Below are 15,985 nucleotides of genomic sequence, written 5' to 3'. Positions count from 1 at the left end.
TATCGCTTTCAAGCCTAAACCAGGCAGACATCTCCAGAACTGAAAATTATAGACCAATATCTCTGATGAATATAGATGCCAAGATTTTCAATTGAATTCTAGCCAACAGAATTCAATAAAGTAAGTGGGATTCATACCACATATGCAAAGAGGGTTTAATATTAGAAAAACAATCAGTATACTTCATAAACAAAATAAAGGAGAATAACCCTATGAGTCTGTAGAATTGTGCAACCACTATGGAAATTAGTATGGTGCTTCTTTAAATAAATGCAAATACAATTACATTATGATCCTGCAATCCCTCTACGGGGTGTGGACCCTAAAGAAACAAAGACCACTACACAGACAGACATGCAGCAATTTCCATAACAGAAAAAAGATAAAAGCAACAAAAATCTGCAATTACAGAGGAGTGGATAAACAAGTTCTGAAACAGTCAGGCAACGGAATATCATGCATCGATAATAAAAAAACAGTGACAACTCCCAAACACCACAAGACATGGACAAACTAGAAAAGGTTGTACTCAGTCAAGTCAGTCCATCTTATAAAGACAAATACTTAATGACTCCATTATTAGAAGGAAGGGCAAATAAGACGAAAGGTGGTTTGCACAGAGAAGAGCAAGATTTGAAGACTAGGAAGAGGGGTGGGGGCAGAGGAGGGAGGGGCGGGAACTTAGGGAGAGAGGGGAGATCGGTGGGCCCCAAAGGACGCCATTCTGTGGGTTTTACCTGGATCTTGTGACTGGTTTGATCTGATGAGATAGGCTGTACAGCTGTACAGGGTATGCTTCTTTTTAAAAGACAAAATACGTAAAGTTAATTTTTTAATGAAGGAGAATGAAAGGTCATACAGCCTTAAACCCCCTCCAGATCCCTTACCCCTCGGATCCAAACCTTGGTCCAGGCGGCTGTCACAGGAGGGAAAGTAAAACTGAAGTGGACTTGGATTCCTCCATGACATACAAGTTCATTTCAAACAACAAAAACTGGTCGGCGTCCACTGATAAAAACAGCTATTTCGAAAGAGGGAATTTAGCTTAGGGTTGAGGAGGTGCTGGGGAGCTGAAAGAAAATGTCCTTCTCTTTCTCGCGGTCGCCTCCCCTCTCCTACCTCCAAGGAAGCCCGATGGTCCCAGCCCCTGCACCCCAGAGTTGTGGAGGGGAGCACTAGATGACGAGGCTCCTTACCGCTTACCTGGTGGCTGTGGTCAGGTGCCGTGGGTCAGTTCTGGCTTCCACCAGAGCAGAACCTGGCCCAGTCCTGCGGTGTGCGGGCTCACTGAGGCGGCCCGGGTGTCAATCCACCTTCCTGAGGGTACTCCTCTTTAACTGACCCTCTACTTTTCCAAACATAATGGCCTTCTTCAGGAACGGGCCCTTCCCGATAACATGTTCAACGGAAGTCCATGAACTGAAGGCTCACCATCCTTGGTGTCAAGGAGTGCCCTGGCTGTACTGCGGCAAGACAGAAGTGTTCATTCTCCTGGCAGGGCACAGGACATTCCATATTCTTGGCTGACACCACGTCTTAAAGGTATCAGTTCTTAGTTTTTCTCCTTCCATTTTTGCATGCATATGAGGTCCTTGAAAAGCCTAGGCTGGTTTGGATCATGTGTATTTTAGCTGGGCTGCTAACTGCAAGGTCAGAGGTTCACAACTCCCAGCTGCTCCAAAGGCAAAAGATGAGGCTTTCGACTCCCATTAAAATTCACAGCCTCAGAAACCCACGGAGGCAGTTCTACTCTGTCCTATAAGTCAGAATTGACTCTGAGCAATGAACGAACGAGTCCTAAAGGTGACATCTCTGGTTTGCAGTGTTTTGTGAAAGAGACCTCAATCTTAGATAATTTAAAGAGAATATTAAGTCATAAAAGAGACAAGGACAAGGGTCAGGCTTTAGCAATAGACCATAATGATGCCCAAGGACGCCAGTGAAATAGGCCATGGAACAAAGGAAACCATCACAAATTCTTGATTGGTGACAGATCCATACATCACAGTTACAGGGGGGACTGCAGAAGGGGGAATCAGACCACAATTGGGACATTGTTAGAGAGAAGAGCTTACAAGATTGGCCGGCGCCTTCTGACCAAGGTGGCCAGGGCACGACTGATAGGGTATGACTCACACTCTCTGTCCCCTGCCCTGTCTCCAAGGACATTCTTAGGCAAGCTCCTCAGAGGCTGACCCTCTCTGGGCTGGCTGGAGAGGGGTGGAGGTCATCAACTTTCCAATGCACTCTGCCCGGGACGCTCCACATCCTCGGTTAAAGATCGGAAGGAATACACTGGAGGGATGCGACCCTATGTGGGGACGCGACCAATGGATTTGGGGTGTCACTGTCACCCATACCCATCTGCCCACTGGGAGCTCAGAACTGAAGCTCTGAGCCCTTGAAAGCACACACCACTTTAAAGGGATCTGTTGTAGCGGATTTGCTCAACGCACTGTATCATTTGATTTCTCGACCACTTCCAGGCATGTTCACTGTGGATCCCAGTAAAACTAAATCTTTGATCACTTCCTTCTTCCCTCCTGTTGCTGTGAGGTTGCTTCCGGAGCCACGAGTCAGGAATTCTGTTTCCTTTCTGTTGGGGTGTAACCCCACTGAAGGCTGTAGACAGAAAAGCTGAGTACCACTCTGCTGGGTGCTGTTGGGGCCACCTGGTCCATCCACCTCACAGCAACCCTGGGGGGCAGACAAGAATTGTCCCAGAGGGTTTCCAAGGATGCCGTCCTTATGGAAGTAGGTTGCCACATCCTTCCACCTTTGGGTGGCTGGCGGGTTCAAACGGTCGACCCTCTTAAAGTCTTGAAGTTCAACAAGCGACCACCTAGTAGGGAAACAAATAAGCCCACAGGGAAGAAGCACAGCAAGCAGCCTGTGTGATCATGAGGTGTTGGCGGGAGCAGGCATCAGATATCAAGAGATCCAAAACAAACCATTCTATCGATGTAAAAGAGGGGGGCTGGAGTGGAGACCCAAAGCCCATCAGAAGACTATTGGACATCACCCCACAGAGGAGTTACAAGGAAGGGCGATTCAAGCAGAGTGTGGTATAGCACCGACAAAACACACACCATTCCTCTAGTTCCTAAATGTTTTTCACCGCCCACGCCCACTACCAGGACCCAGTTCTCCCTTACAAAACTGGCTAGACCAGAGTACACACATTAGTACAGATAAGAGCTCTCAACGCATGGATTTCAGGACAGATAAACCCCTCAAGGAGTTTATTGTGAGGGTAGGGGGATGGTGGCAGGAGTGGAAGGGGGAGAAAGGGGAAACCCATCATAAGGTTAGATATATAGATACCCCCCCCCAAGAACATAAATAACAGAAAGGTAGGTGAAGGGAGGCAACAGACAGTGTAAGACATGAAATAACAACAATAATATACAATTGATCAAGGATTCACAAGGGTGGGGGAGGAAGGGGTAAAAAAGAGGAGCTGATACCACGGGCTCAAGTAGAAAGGAAATGTTCTGGAAATGTTGGTGGCAACATATGCACAAGTGTGCTTAATACAATTGATGATAGGTTGTGATAAGATTTGTAAGAGCCCCCAACAAAATGATAAATTACAAACAAACACCTGTTGACCCGTTAGTGGGTAGCAGAGGGGCTAACCTCTGAGCCACTCTGCTTACAATGGCTCACGGGCCCAGTATATGGGGCCAAGTGCTTCTTCGGCCACAAGCCTGTAGTAGACACTCTCCTAGAGACGGGTCCTGCGTGGGGAGGGTGGGTAGCAATCAAATCAACCCTTTGCAATATGACACTTTATGTAGATGCCTTCAGCGAGAGCCCCTGTGCATGGGAGGTGAGGCGGGAGGTGGTGAAAGCCAGTGGCCCTTGAGATGATTCTGACCATGGCGACGCTGTGTGTCCGCGTCGGCTCACGCCCCGTGGGGTTTTCAATGTCTACGTTTATAGACGTCGGTTGACAAGTCCTTCTTCTGAGGTGTTGGGGGTGAACTCACACCACTGACCTTTGAGCTGGCAGCCAAGCTTGTTGACCGTTGGTACACACACACACACACACACACACACACACACACACACACCTTGCCCCCGAGGACTGAAAAGTGCAGGAAAAATTATCACCTTTCTGCAGAGAGGCTTCCTCTGAGGGGCTGCTGGCTGTGGCGTGGCCAGAAAGGCTTTCATCCTGGAGCTCCCAGTCACGACCAGCTGGTTCTGCGAACGCCGAGGGTGCCCGGAGGGATGACGCCTCCGTTTATTCATGGCACCTCTACTTTCTAGTCTTGCCTCTCCTCTTTCCGATCACTGGTTTTGTCCTGGAGTGCCAGGACCCCAGTACTGAGGCACCAAGTGGGCAGAGCTCCCCCGAGTGGTGGCCAATGCAGTGCTGTCCATGGCGTCTGTGGTGAGAGAAATAGAGTCAAAGTTCATTCAGCCCTGGACCGGGTATTGTACTTGGCTCCTGATCACCACTAAACCTCACCACAGCTCCCCTCCCCCATAGCAAGTGGCCATCTAATTCTCAATTGACAGTCAAAGGGCTGAAAGACATGCAGGTCTTCTGATCTTGGAGAAAAATGAGCCCATCTTCCAGGAATCGGTCCCAGTATTCAGTGACTTTTCCTACCACACCATCTACTCTGCCTTCAGAGCAGGAACACTGTCACATGTCCCAGCTGGCCCCGGGCTGTCAAGCTCAAGTGTTCACAATGGGTGCGGTGGATTGAATTGTGACCTCTCAAAATCTGGCTGATAAATCCTAAACCACACCCCTGTGGAGATGAAGGCATTAGGGGACAGGGCCTTCCTTGCCATGGTCCTGGACCCCATCAGTGTTCACAGTGGCCTTGGGGACACTAGCAGGACCGGGGAAGCACACGTGGGGAGGACACACCACCATATGGATGGAGATTGCCAAGGAAGAGGGTACAGAAGCTATACGAGATGAAGATCGTCCCCTGAGCAGACAGACAGACAGACAGTGCTTCCCTAGAGCCTGGGCTCTGAATCAGCACTTTTTGCTTCCTAGCCCTATAACACCTGAATTTTTAATTTCAGGGGAAAATTTTTTTGCTTGTTTCTCTTGTTTACTTTCATCATTATCAATATGTATTAATATATACATTTTAATTAAATGTTACCTAAAACATCGCACTAGGCATTATAGGGCTAAATCGTCAGAGAAAGCGTTTCTATTCATTAAAACCTCTGGTTTGTGGTGTTGCTGTAACAGCAGACCTACTGCCTTCAAGTCGGTCGTGGCTCAGAGAGACCTTCTGTAGGTCTTTCTGGGAGCAGCCAGCCTCCTCTTCCTCCTGGGGAGCAGCGTGTGTGTTTGAACCACTGACCCTGAGGTCAGGAACCAACCCAATGCTTTGCCCATAGCACACCAGGGCTCCATTCTGTATTAAATACCCGAAAATCCTGTCATCTTCCTAATTCTTTAGGGCTCATAAGAAACTAAGACCGAAGTGGGTGAAGGGAGACATCGGTCAGTGTAAGACATGGGAAAATAATGATTTATAAATTATCAGGGAGGAAGGAGAGAGGGCGGGTGGGGGAGGGAGGGGTAAAAATGAGGAGCTGATACCAAGGGCTCAAGTTGAAAGCAAATGTTTTGAGAATGATGATGGCAACAAATGTACAAATGTGCTTGACACAATGGATATATGTATGAATTGTGGTAAGAGTTGTACGAGCCCCCAATAAAATGATTTTTTTTAAGACAAAAAAAAGAAAGCAAAGGTGAACAAAAACAAAGAAAAAGACATTAAGACCACTGGGTTTCCCATGTGTTGAATTCCTTCACCATGGACTGAGAAAAAAAATCTTATTGTCCCTCCACACAGACACAAGTCACTCCACCCAGACACGAACATACTCCCTTCCACCTCTCCGAAAGCCAGTTCCCATACTAAATGCTCTAGAAACTTTCCGGGTTGGAAGTCTCACTGTGTTGATCTGGGTACTTTGGAGAAAAACAAATCCACAGAAACTCACATGTATAAGAAGAGTTTTATATTAAGGGTAAATGCACATCAAGAAAACATCCCAACCCAGTGCTGCCCAAGCCCACAAGTCCAACTTAGCCCATAAGTCCCACACCAATCCACAAAGTCCTCCTCCATCTCATAAAACATACGCAATGATGCCGACTGCAGGAGGAAGGATGAATAAGTGAACGTGTAAGCATCTCAGCGCTGGCAGGGGTCTCCACATGGCTGCTCCAGCACCCAGGGCTGCATCGGGTCCTTGTGGCTTCTCCTCGGGGATGTCTCGCAGGAAGTGAACCTTGCTAGCTGAAGCAGCTGCACCCCTGGTCCAACCCTCAGAAAGCAAGAGACCCGAGAACTAGAAAGGCAAGGCTCACCGAGCCATTTATCTCTCCGCCCTTCAATTAACTCCACATGTGTTAGCCAGGTTGGCACAATAAACCTTAATTATCTCACTCCCTTTCCTGGATCAGGGGCGATTCTTTTTAGAACTGAAATAGAAGCAAACAAAAAAGAGGGAGGGAGGGAAGGAAGAAGATGGGCGTGGGAAAGGAGACAAGGGGGAGAGAAGTGGGAGGGGCTTGTATTCGATTGGCCCCTGTCTAACTTACCTTGTGTGCCAGGAGGGGAAAATGAAACACTCCTCCCTGCCCCCGCCCCCGTCCCCGCCCCCACCCCCGCCCCATCTGCAATCAGAAACATCCTGCTCAATAAACCAGCGAGATAGAAGCTGCATCTCCCTAGGCACCTGGAGCATCCAGGAGCATGTTGAAGGTCCTCTGGGGAGAGTCCCAGCTGGTGTGGGTTTGAACTAAACCTATACTGCAGGGGACTTCCCCACCCCGTGAGTTCTGGAGGAGCCCTCTTGAGGGAAAGGGTTATGTACCCCTGGCCAGGGTTGTAACCTGCTCAGATGCCCCCAGTTACAGGAAACTCACACCCATGAGGTCTCCTAATTCAATTCAGGGAGCACCAATGGTCAGAAACATCTCACCATTAACTCTAAGCCTGACTTTCATGCCCTGTGTCTGGTCCTCCTCTGGCTCCCTGGGACCTTATGAGAGAAGGCTGCTCCCTCTTTCACCAATGTCTCCATCTTTCTGCCTGCCTATTGCCACCCTCACCAGCCGCTGCCCGCATCAGGTCGGCTCTCGTTCCATTTCTGCTCAGTCATGCTCCTTGAATACCCGCCTGGTTAAAAGGGTTGTCAGTCTCTGTCCCACCAGACCCAGTGGCCTAAGTGTGGCGGGACCAGTCGGAATAAAGCAGGGATGTCACCCCCTTGTTCTGAAGATGCCCAAACATAACTCATTGAAAAGCCAGTGGCATTCCACCAGAAGCCTCTAGATCCGTTAGGTAGCATTCACCCGGTAACTCCCACCCCAAGATGCTGTCTTCCAGCTCACGTGCCCAGCCTGTACATAAGGATTCTAATTTTCATTCCTTCATTCATTCAACAAATCGTTCCTGTGCTCAGGGTACTACTCTAAACGCCGGAGAGGCCACATTGAATAAGATAGATAGTGGGGCTTCCCTTATGGAATTGTGGTAGTTACATAATCTGGGGTGGATTTAAGACTATTAGGAGTTAAGGGAGCTGATGGAGCCCGGCTATCAAAAGATATAGTATCTGGGGTCTTAAAGGCTTGAAGGTAAATAAGCGGCCATCTAGCTCAGAAGCAACAAAGCCCACATGAAAGAAGCACACCAGCCTGTGCAATCACAAGGTGTCGAAGGGATCAGGTGTCAGGCATCAATCAGAACAAAATTCATATCATAGTGAATGAGGGAGGGGGTGCAGAGTGGAGACCCAAAGCCCATTTGTAGGCCACTGGACATCCCCTTACAGAAGGGTCTCGGGGAGGAGACGAGTCAGTCAGGGTACGATGTAGCAACGATGAAATATGCAACTTTCCTCTAGTTCCTAAATGCTTCCTCCTCCCCCACTATCATGATCTCATTTCTACCTTACAAATCTAGCTAGACCAGTTGATGTACATTGGTACAGATAGGAACTGGAAACACAGGGAATCCAGAGTGGATGATCCCTTCAGGACCAGTGGTGAGAGTGGCAATACTGGGAGGGTGGGTTGGAAAGGAGTAACTGATTACAAGGATGTACATATGACCTCCTCCCTGGGGGATGAACAACAGAAAAGTGGGTGAAGGAAAACATTGGACAGGGAACGATATGACAAAATAATAATTTATAAATTATCAAGTGTTCATGAAGGAGTGGGGAGCGGGTAGGGAAGGAAAAAAAGGAGGAGCTGATGCCAGGGGCTTAGGTGGAGAGCAAATATTTTGAGAATGATGAGGGCAATGAATGTACACATGTGCTTGACACAATTGATGTATGTATGGATTGTTACTACAGTTGTATGAGCCCCTAACAAAACGATTTAAGAAAAAAGTGAAGGGGTGGAGTTTAACCTGTCAATCCGGTCACTGATTAATGACTTCATTAGGAGGTGCTACAGAGATACACACTACAGTGCTACCATGGGACACACACTCTGCTTCATCTTCCCGCTGACAAGACACGTGGAGTTACACTGATGGAACTGGAGCCCTGGAGCTGGGGGAGCCACGTGGAGACCCGTGCCAGCGCTGAGATGCTTCCACTGCCAAGACTTGCCACCCACTGGACTGTGATCGTCCTGCATTTGGTGTCATTGCATGTGTTATATGAGTCTAAAGAGGGATTCATAGATTGGTTTTGTACATATGGTTTAATATCAGACTTATGGACTTGATCTGGACTGGGCTGGGGTTTTTTCTCAATATACAACTGCTCTTTAGCATATAAAGCTCTTTCTTAGACACCTATGAGTCTCTCTGGATTTGTTTCTCTAGTCCACCCAGACTAACACAGGAGTTTAGATTGGCAGTAAAGGGAAATAGAGAGCAGTCAAAAAGCAAACACAAGAACACACGAGATGATTGCAGACCATGCTTTGAGGAAAATCGTGCAGGGATCAGGCTGGTAGCGTGGGCAAGGATGGAAGCAGGGAGAGGCGTTAGGAAGCCCAAGTGCAAGGTCAGACTGGGGCATCTACTGGGCCAGTAACCCTTAACATGCAGATTGTCTGGTCTGATTGCCTCGATGCCTCAAAGCTCACCTTGTCCTTTTTATGATAGCCCCAGACCATGGAATGACGAGTCCTAGCACAGGCATGAGGCTAAATGGTCGACTCACTGTCCCTCACTCTTACACCTGAGCCAGCCCATCCTCATGCCCAGTCCCTCGCAGGCCCCCTGGGGCTCTGGGCTTTATCCCCCTCATCAGCTCAGTGGTGAGAACACTCCTTCCTTCCTTCCCAAGGCATGCTTCCTTTTGTCTCCCCCAAGATTCTTGACCCAGATATAAAGAAGATGTGGACAAGCCCCCACACCACACAGACACCTTCCAAAGCAGTGTGCCTGCTCTCGTCAGACCATTCCTCCCTCTTATTGTCTTTCGGGCTTCCTCACTGGCCCCGCTCTCCATCAGACAGGCCTCGCCCAAGCCCCACCTTCCAGCCACATGGACCCTTGAGTAGCTGCCCTCCTCCCGGTGCTGGGAATACCCTGCGTAAACCTCAGCTGTTCAGGGGCTGCCAGGGGGCTGTGGTGCTCGGTGCCCGGCTAACTTGATGGCCGCAGACAACAAAGCAAACTCGAGCTTGTCAGAGGGTCCCCTGCGAACCTGCCAGACTCTGCTGCGGGCACCTGCTTGCGCCCCACCTGCTCAGGCTAAAGCCGCGAAGGACCCCCGGAGTCTAGTTTTCCGACCTGCCCATCCCCCTCCCACAGGGCACACAATTGAAGGGGTGCCCAAACACTGAGGAATCAAGACACATGTTTTTTGTTTGTTTGAAACTAGCTCGGTTGTCAATAAAGAATTGAAGTCAGTTTCCGGTTTACTTGTCCTCCATTTGCACCCACAGGGACCAGTGTTCAGCTCTGATGGGTGAGGAATCTGGAGGGCATCTGACCCTTCTTAGCTATAGGGTTGGTTTTTTCATTGATTGGTGTGCCGTTTTGTTGGTAGCATGTAACACGTACAAAGACAAACAGAGGATCCGTAGCGGCACCGTCCATCTCCTCACAACAGTGGCAGTAGCTTAGTAACACCCCCATGGGGCTCTTTCCTCACCCGCCCTCCCTCTTTCCCTTGCCGCCCTCCCCCTCTCCCTCTGCCCTCTGCTCTCCCTCCTCCCCCTCCCCACGCCATGTTCTGGCCTCCTCATAATCTTCCAATCGTTTCTTTGGTGTGAAACCCATGTTCCCATTCATAACAATGGTGTCATGAAACACGTGTCATTGTGAGACTGTCTAACTCCGCTGAGCATAGTGTCCTCCAATCATGGCCACGTCAGGGCACATCTGACAGGCTCACAGTTACTTTTTAAAGGATGCGTAATATTCCTGTGTGTGTGTGTGCCAGAGTTTGTTTATCCATTCCTCCATAGCCAGCACCCCCCATTGGGCTATGATAGAATTGCCACGACAAGCCTGTATGTGCACGTCTGTTCCTGTTTCATTCTTTATTTCATTGGGGCGGGGTGGGGGGGCGGGTGCCAAGCAGGGAGACCGGGATTATAAGGTATTTGAGATACATTCTTTAAAGGTTTATATAATAGCTTTAAAACGGAGGGTGCCTGACTGCCACTGCTGACTTCTCTGAAAGGATCGCAAGAAGAGGTCCTGGCTAGAGGGGAGGAAAATGCAGAACCAAAGGTAAAGTAATAATTCCACCAAGACCAGGCTTACTAGTATGTTAGAGACCAGTAGGACCCTTGAAACGATCACCCGTAGGCCAAAGATAGGGAATGTGTGACCCTGGGTCCCACCAGGCCCATGAAATCAGCAGTCCCAGCTAACAGCACAGGCCTGGCCAAAGAGAAGTCAGCCGCACCAGCCATGCCATGGAAGTTAGGTGCCATGGAGCCGGTTCCAACCCACAGCAGAAGGAAACACTGCGGTCACATTCAGGGTGAGTCCATGAAATGTTTGACCCAACACCGCAGGCTCACTGGAAGTTTTTTTTTAAGGTTGATAATGTTGTATGGCCCTAGAATTACTTTATAAATATCCAAATGGCCCTTGGCAGAAAAAAGGCTCTTCTCCTCTACCTTAGGCCGTCTTTAAGCCAGGAACCAACGTCATCCTCTTGGTCCAACGTGCCGTCAAGCACCAGCAGGCGATTTATTTGGCGACCATCCCACCAAGGAGGCGTGAATACCACTATCAGGACGGTCAGCGTGTGAGGCCTCCCTCCGCGGCAGCACCTGCCCAGGGATGAAACTCAGAAGGCGGGAGGGCCAGCACAGGAGGGACGAACGGAAACAGTCAACACCAGGAGGCCACTGCTAGTGTTGTTACGGGGTGAGGGCTCCGTGCCACCAAATAAAATGTATGCGAGTTGTCGGATGGGAAACCAACTCGCTCTGCAATCTTCTGCCCCCACCCCAAATGTCACCCCAAACCTCAACCAATGCATAACATCGTCCTTGATGAAGCAAGTATCACATTTCTCACGAGGAAAGCACCGGGCCTTCCCTTGGCTTTTGCGGCATCTTCCCCTGGGGAGCCCAGGCCTGGGATTCCCGCCTGCCTTGGCAATCTGCCTTCTTCAAGCCAATGCTGTCTCCCGCTGCTCCGAGTTTCCACCCTGACCCCCAGAACTCCCCACCAGATGTGGGTCTACAGCGCCGCCCTGCCTTGTCTTTACTAGTGGCCAGAAGGTCTGGTGTCTTCCGAGAAGGCGCCGCATCCCTCAGCCTCTGCAGAGTGCACTGTGAGGGTGTGGGAGCGGACACCCCTCCATCAGGCCTGGACCGGGCTCCAGTCTCAGACGGCAGCCAGCAGGGAACTCCAGCCTGGGGCCGAGGCCACAAGAGCCAGCCACTCGGTTCCCTCGCCTAGAGCTGAGGCTTTTTTGAACAAGTGCTTTAAAAAAAGAAAGAAACGTGTTCTGTAAAGCTGACTTGTTCCTCTGATTGAAAATAAAAGCAAGCCTCTTCTCCCCCGACCCCCGCCCCTCCCCTGCACCCCCTGCCCGCCCATTCTCCTGGGGTGGCCACTTTGGGAATCCACCGCAAAGTGATTAGTGAGACAATTACCGTGGTGACTGAACACAACAAAACAGGCGCTTTCGCCTAAGCGTGCGGAGAGCACTTCCCCTAGCTTCGCCTTTTATTGATTTGGTATACCCGCCCTCCTACCTTAATGATTCATAGTTTAAACTGGTCCACATGATTTATACAGCGGGTCGAAGACCCCCATTATTCAGCTCCAGCTCTCCAGCAAACACCCCCGGGACCCAATCCTTCTCCCGCTTTCCCATCAGCCCTCGAGTTAGAGAGCTGGGGGCTGGCAGACAGCCTCCTCACACAAGAGGAAATTGGCCAGGGACACTCAAAGACACTGCCTCCTGGGACGAGAAGCAGAAGATTCCCCGGGAGACAGAAGGCTCCCTGGTGGTACTGTGGTGAAAGCACTGCCCTGCTAATCACAAGGTCGGCTGTTGGAGCCCACGAGCAGCTCTGCTGGAGAGAGAAGAGGCCATGTGCACCTGTCACGGTTTCAGCCTGGGAAACCCTGTTGGGAGCTTCTATTCTGGTCGCTAGGATTGCCGCCAGCTGGCAGGGACTCCACACGGTGGGGACTCCACGCGGTAGGTCTCAGGCAGGGCGGCGCTCAGGCTCAGGTGCTGTGATCGAGCATTAGCTATGGTGGCTACTGGTGACATGTTGGGCTGCTACCTACCAGGTCAGCGGTTGGAAATCATCAGCCACTCCCCAGAAGAAAGAGGAGGCTTTCTACTCCCATAGAGAGTTTCCGTCTCGAAAATGCCCAGGGGCAGTTCTGCCCTGTGCTGAAGGGTCGCTATGAGTCACCGTCGACTCGATGGCAGTGAGAATGACCTCAACTTGTAGTCCCTTCACCCAGTCGCACTGGCTTCCGTCCCCCGCCTGGAGACCACTGTGGCCGCGAGCCCAGCCTGTATCGATGGCCGCGACCGGGGACCCTCTTTCCAGTGCACTTATTACCAGCGTGAGGCAAGGGCTGATTATTAATAATAATAATTTAGCACAGACTTTACTGCTTTTGTGTAACCGTGAGTACCTGGATTCTAATTATCTGTCTTATTTGAATATTTATGGAATTAATCAAACTTTTTAATGGAAAACCCCACAATGAAATTACCAAGAGCATGCTTCAATGAAGACAGATGCGGAGCACTGTGGGAAAAGACAGCTCAACTTTATTAACATTACTGCAGCGGCTCCGAGACGCAGGTGCCCCACCCCCACCCCAGCCCGCAGGCCCTTTGGCAGGACTGCAGCATCCTGGGGAGCAACCCATCTGTGGACCCCTGAAAACAGGGTCTTGGAGCTCACGGGATGGAGCTGGCCTGCTCCAGGAGGCTAACCTGTCCACGCAAGCGGCCAGCTAACGAAGCCCAGGCAGGTGCTCTTCCTGCCTGGCCAGGGTCTCCAACGGAAATGAAAGGAAGATGCTCCCTGTGGGACCAGACTCATCGGACCGCAGCCAGTCACCGCCTTTCTCAGCAGAAAGCCCTGGGGATCGGGATCACCGTGCATGGGAGCAAGACCAGACATGCCATCCTCAGGATGGTTCCGAGCTGGGGCATCAGCACCGCAAAGGAGCTGAGTGCCGGGAAGAGTCAGCGGCTCCCAGAGCCTTGGGCATGATTGCCAGGAGGCATGCACCTGTAGTTAAACAACTAAACAAAGGACTGTCCTCAAGTAGATGCCAACTCACAGTGACACCGTAGGGCAGAGAGCTGCTCGGGTGGATTTCCAAGATTATAACCCGAAGGGAGCAGAAAGCCCTGTCTTTCTCCCAAGGAGCCGCTGGTGTCCTCAGACTGTGGGCCTTGCAGTTACAACCCATGATGTCAGCAGGCCTCCTTAGTTAAGCCTCCCAGCTACCCTTTAGACCCAGCACTCCTGCCAGGGGGTCGTACTGGGACGGCTTAGACCAGTGGGTCTCAACCTTCCTAATGCTGCAACCTTTAATACAGTCCCTCATGTGGTGGTGATTCCCCAGCCATAAAAGTATTTCTGTTGCTACTTCATCACTGTCATTTTGCTACTGTTAGGAATCAGGTGACACCTGTGAAAGGGTCGTTCGACCCCCCCAAAGGGGTCGTGACCCACAGGTTGAAAACTGATGGCTTAGATGTTGCTGGTACTTCAAACCAGCCATGGTGGACAGGCCTCCGCAGAGCTTCCAGCCTAAGACAGGCTACGAAGAACGGCCTGGTGACCTGCTTCCCAGAATTAGACAAGGAAACACGGGATTACCATCGGTCGGATCCAGGGCTGGAAGCTGAAACCCGGGGATGGAGGACAGGACACCACAGCCATGAAGAATGAATTGCTGGATGTAAAACCGATGGTCCACCAACCTTCATGCAAATCACTATCTGGGGGGAAGAAAGAAAGAAAGCAAATCTAACACTATGACGGTCATAAGAAAGCTGGCCTTCTATTCCGCGTCACTGAACCACGAGTCAGAGGGAATGAAGGACCATGACAGCAACGCTTTGTACACATCCAAATGCTTTTGGGAGGTTCTCTGAACTTACCTTCACAACAAAGTATTGGTGTTTGCATTTGTTTAAGGAAGCGCCGTCCGGATGTCCACAGTGGTGGGCAATGCCGCAATCCCACCCACAGTGTCTGAGCATTCCAGTCTCTCCAGCATTTAATATTTTCTGCAGTTTTGAATTGTACTAAGAGTGTCGGTATGAACACTTCATTTGTATTTCTCTCATGGCTAATGATTGTGAACATTTCTTCCTAGGATTGTTGGCCGCCTGGATGTCATCGTTAGTAAATTGCCTATTCGTGTCGTGTGCCCATTTTGTGATTGAGTAATTCGTGTTTTTATTATCAAGGAGGTGCCGTTTTCAAAAGATTTTTAAAACTAGCCCTTGAGCCGATATATCATCACTACATTTCTGTTTTGAACCAATCCCTGGGTTCTTTGAACTCTTTTGCTGAAGTCTCTCGGTGTGCATAAATGTCATGTTTCCAGAAGGTCCAAGCCCTCTTTTGTCTTCCACGGTTTATAGTTAGGTCTTTACTCCATCTTAGCTTCGTCTTCGTACTACCTTCTAGTTGTTCTTAAGGAGCTCTGGTGGGGCAGGGTTACGCCATGGGCTGCTATCTGCAAGGTGAGCAGTTCGAAACCACCAGCTGCTCCGAAGAAGACAAGGCTTTTTACTCCTGTGACAGTGTCAGAAGTGCACAGGGGCAGTGCTACCCTGCCCTATAGGGTTGCTACAAGCCAACACTGAGTCCATAGCAGAGAGTTTGCTGGTGCATCTGGTCAGTCTTAGGTAAAATCAGAGGCCCTTTGTCAGAGAGGCTCCCCTGACCTCCCAGGCCCTCCCTCAGCCCCTCAATGTCAGCCTCTTGTTCTCACAGGGTGCATGATCCTGTGTAACTCTTGGGTTTCTTCGGGTGACTGCTTGTCCCCCGCCAGCACCAGAAGGGCAGGGTGGCCCTGATCCCGTCGCAACACCTGGGACGCTGGCTGGAACGCAGTAGGGACTCCACACTTTGGCTTACACGGTTGAATGACTCGGGCGCAATCCTGTCTCTAAGGCAGAGGGGGTGACAGAGAAAGACCTCTCATGGCGTGCTGGCGAGGGACTCGGGATGTCGTGGATAGCTGTTCTCACTTAGGCTTTTCATGAGCCGAGGAGCCCATCTGGACGTCGCTGTCAGAGGGACCACAGCAAGGACATGCTAAAGCCAGAAGTCAGAGCCAGGGCCCGGTGACGGGAGAACCCCCATGTTTTCCGCAGGAGGGACGTGGCCTTGCGTCTGGCCTGCTCCAAATGCCACCCAAGAATGACCCCTGCCCCAGGCAGGGCTGAGCAAGCTGACACCTCTCTCCAAAGGGTGTGTGCCTTGGCCTTGGCAAGCAAACATTTCTGTGAATTCTTCTCTCTCCGCAGTTTTTCTCTATCTCCC

At 50.5% G+C, this 15,985-nt stretch overlaps 2 non-coding genes across 2 annotated transcripts; one reads left to right on the top strand and one right to left on the bottom strand.

Moving 5' to 3' along the window:
• The first annotated feature begins 869 nt into the window (after positions 1–869).
• LOC142455872 (small nucleolar RNA SNORA61) lies at positions 870–990 on the top strand. The gene has a single exon (XR_012785984.1). It is a non-coding gene; the product is annotated as a small nucleolar RNA SNORA61 (small nucleolar RNA).
• Positions 991–9,836: 8,846 nt separating this feature from the next.
• On the bottom strand, positions 9,837–9,957 carry LOC142455873 (small nucleolar RNA SNORA61). The gene has a single exon (XR_012785985.1). It is a non-coding gene; the product is annotated as a small nucleolar RNA SNORA61 (small nucleolar RNA).
• Between the last annotated feature and the right edge of the window lie 6,028 nt (positions 9,958–15,985).

Source organism: Tenrec ecaudatus, chromosome 8, assembly GCF_050624435.1.
Source record: "Tenrec ecaudatus isolate mTenEca1 chromosome 8, mTenEca1.hap1, whole genome shotgun sequence".
In the NCBI taxonomy this organism is placed as follows: Eukaryota; Metazoa; Chordata; class Mammalia; order Afrosoricida; family Tenrecidae; genus Tenrec; species Tenrec ecaudatus.
The sequence above is the reverse complement of the archived record's forward strand: the minus strand, read 5'-3'. Positions and strand labels throughout refer to the sequence as shown.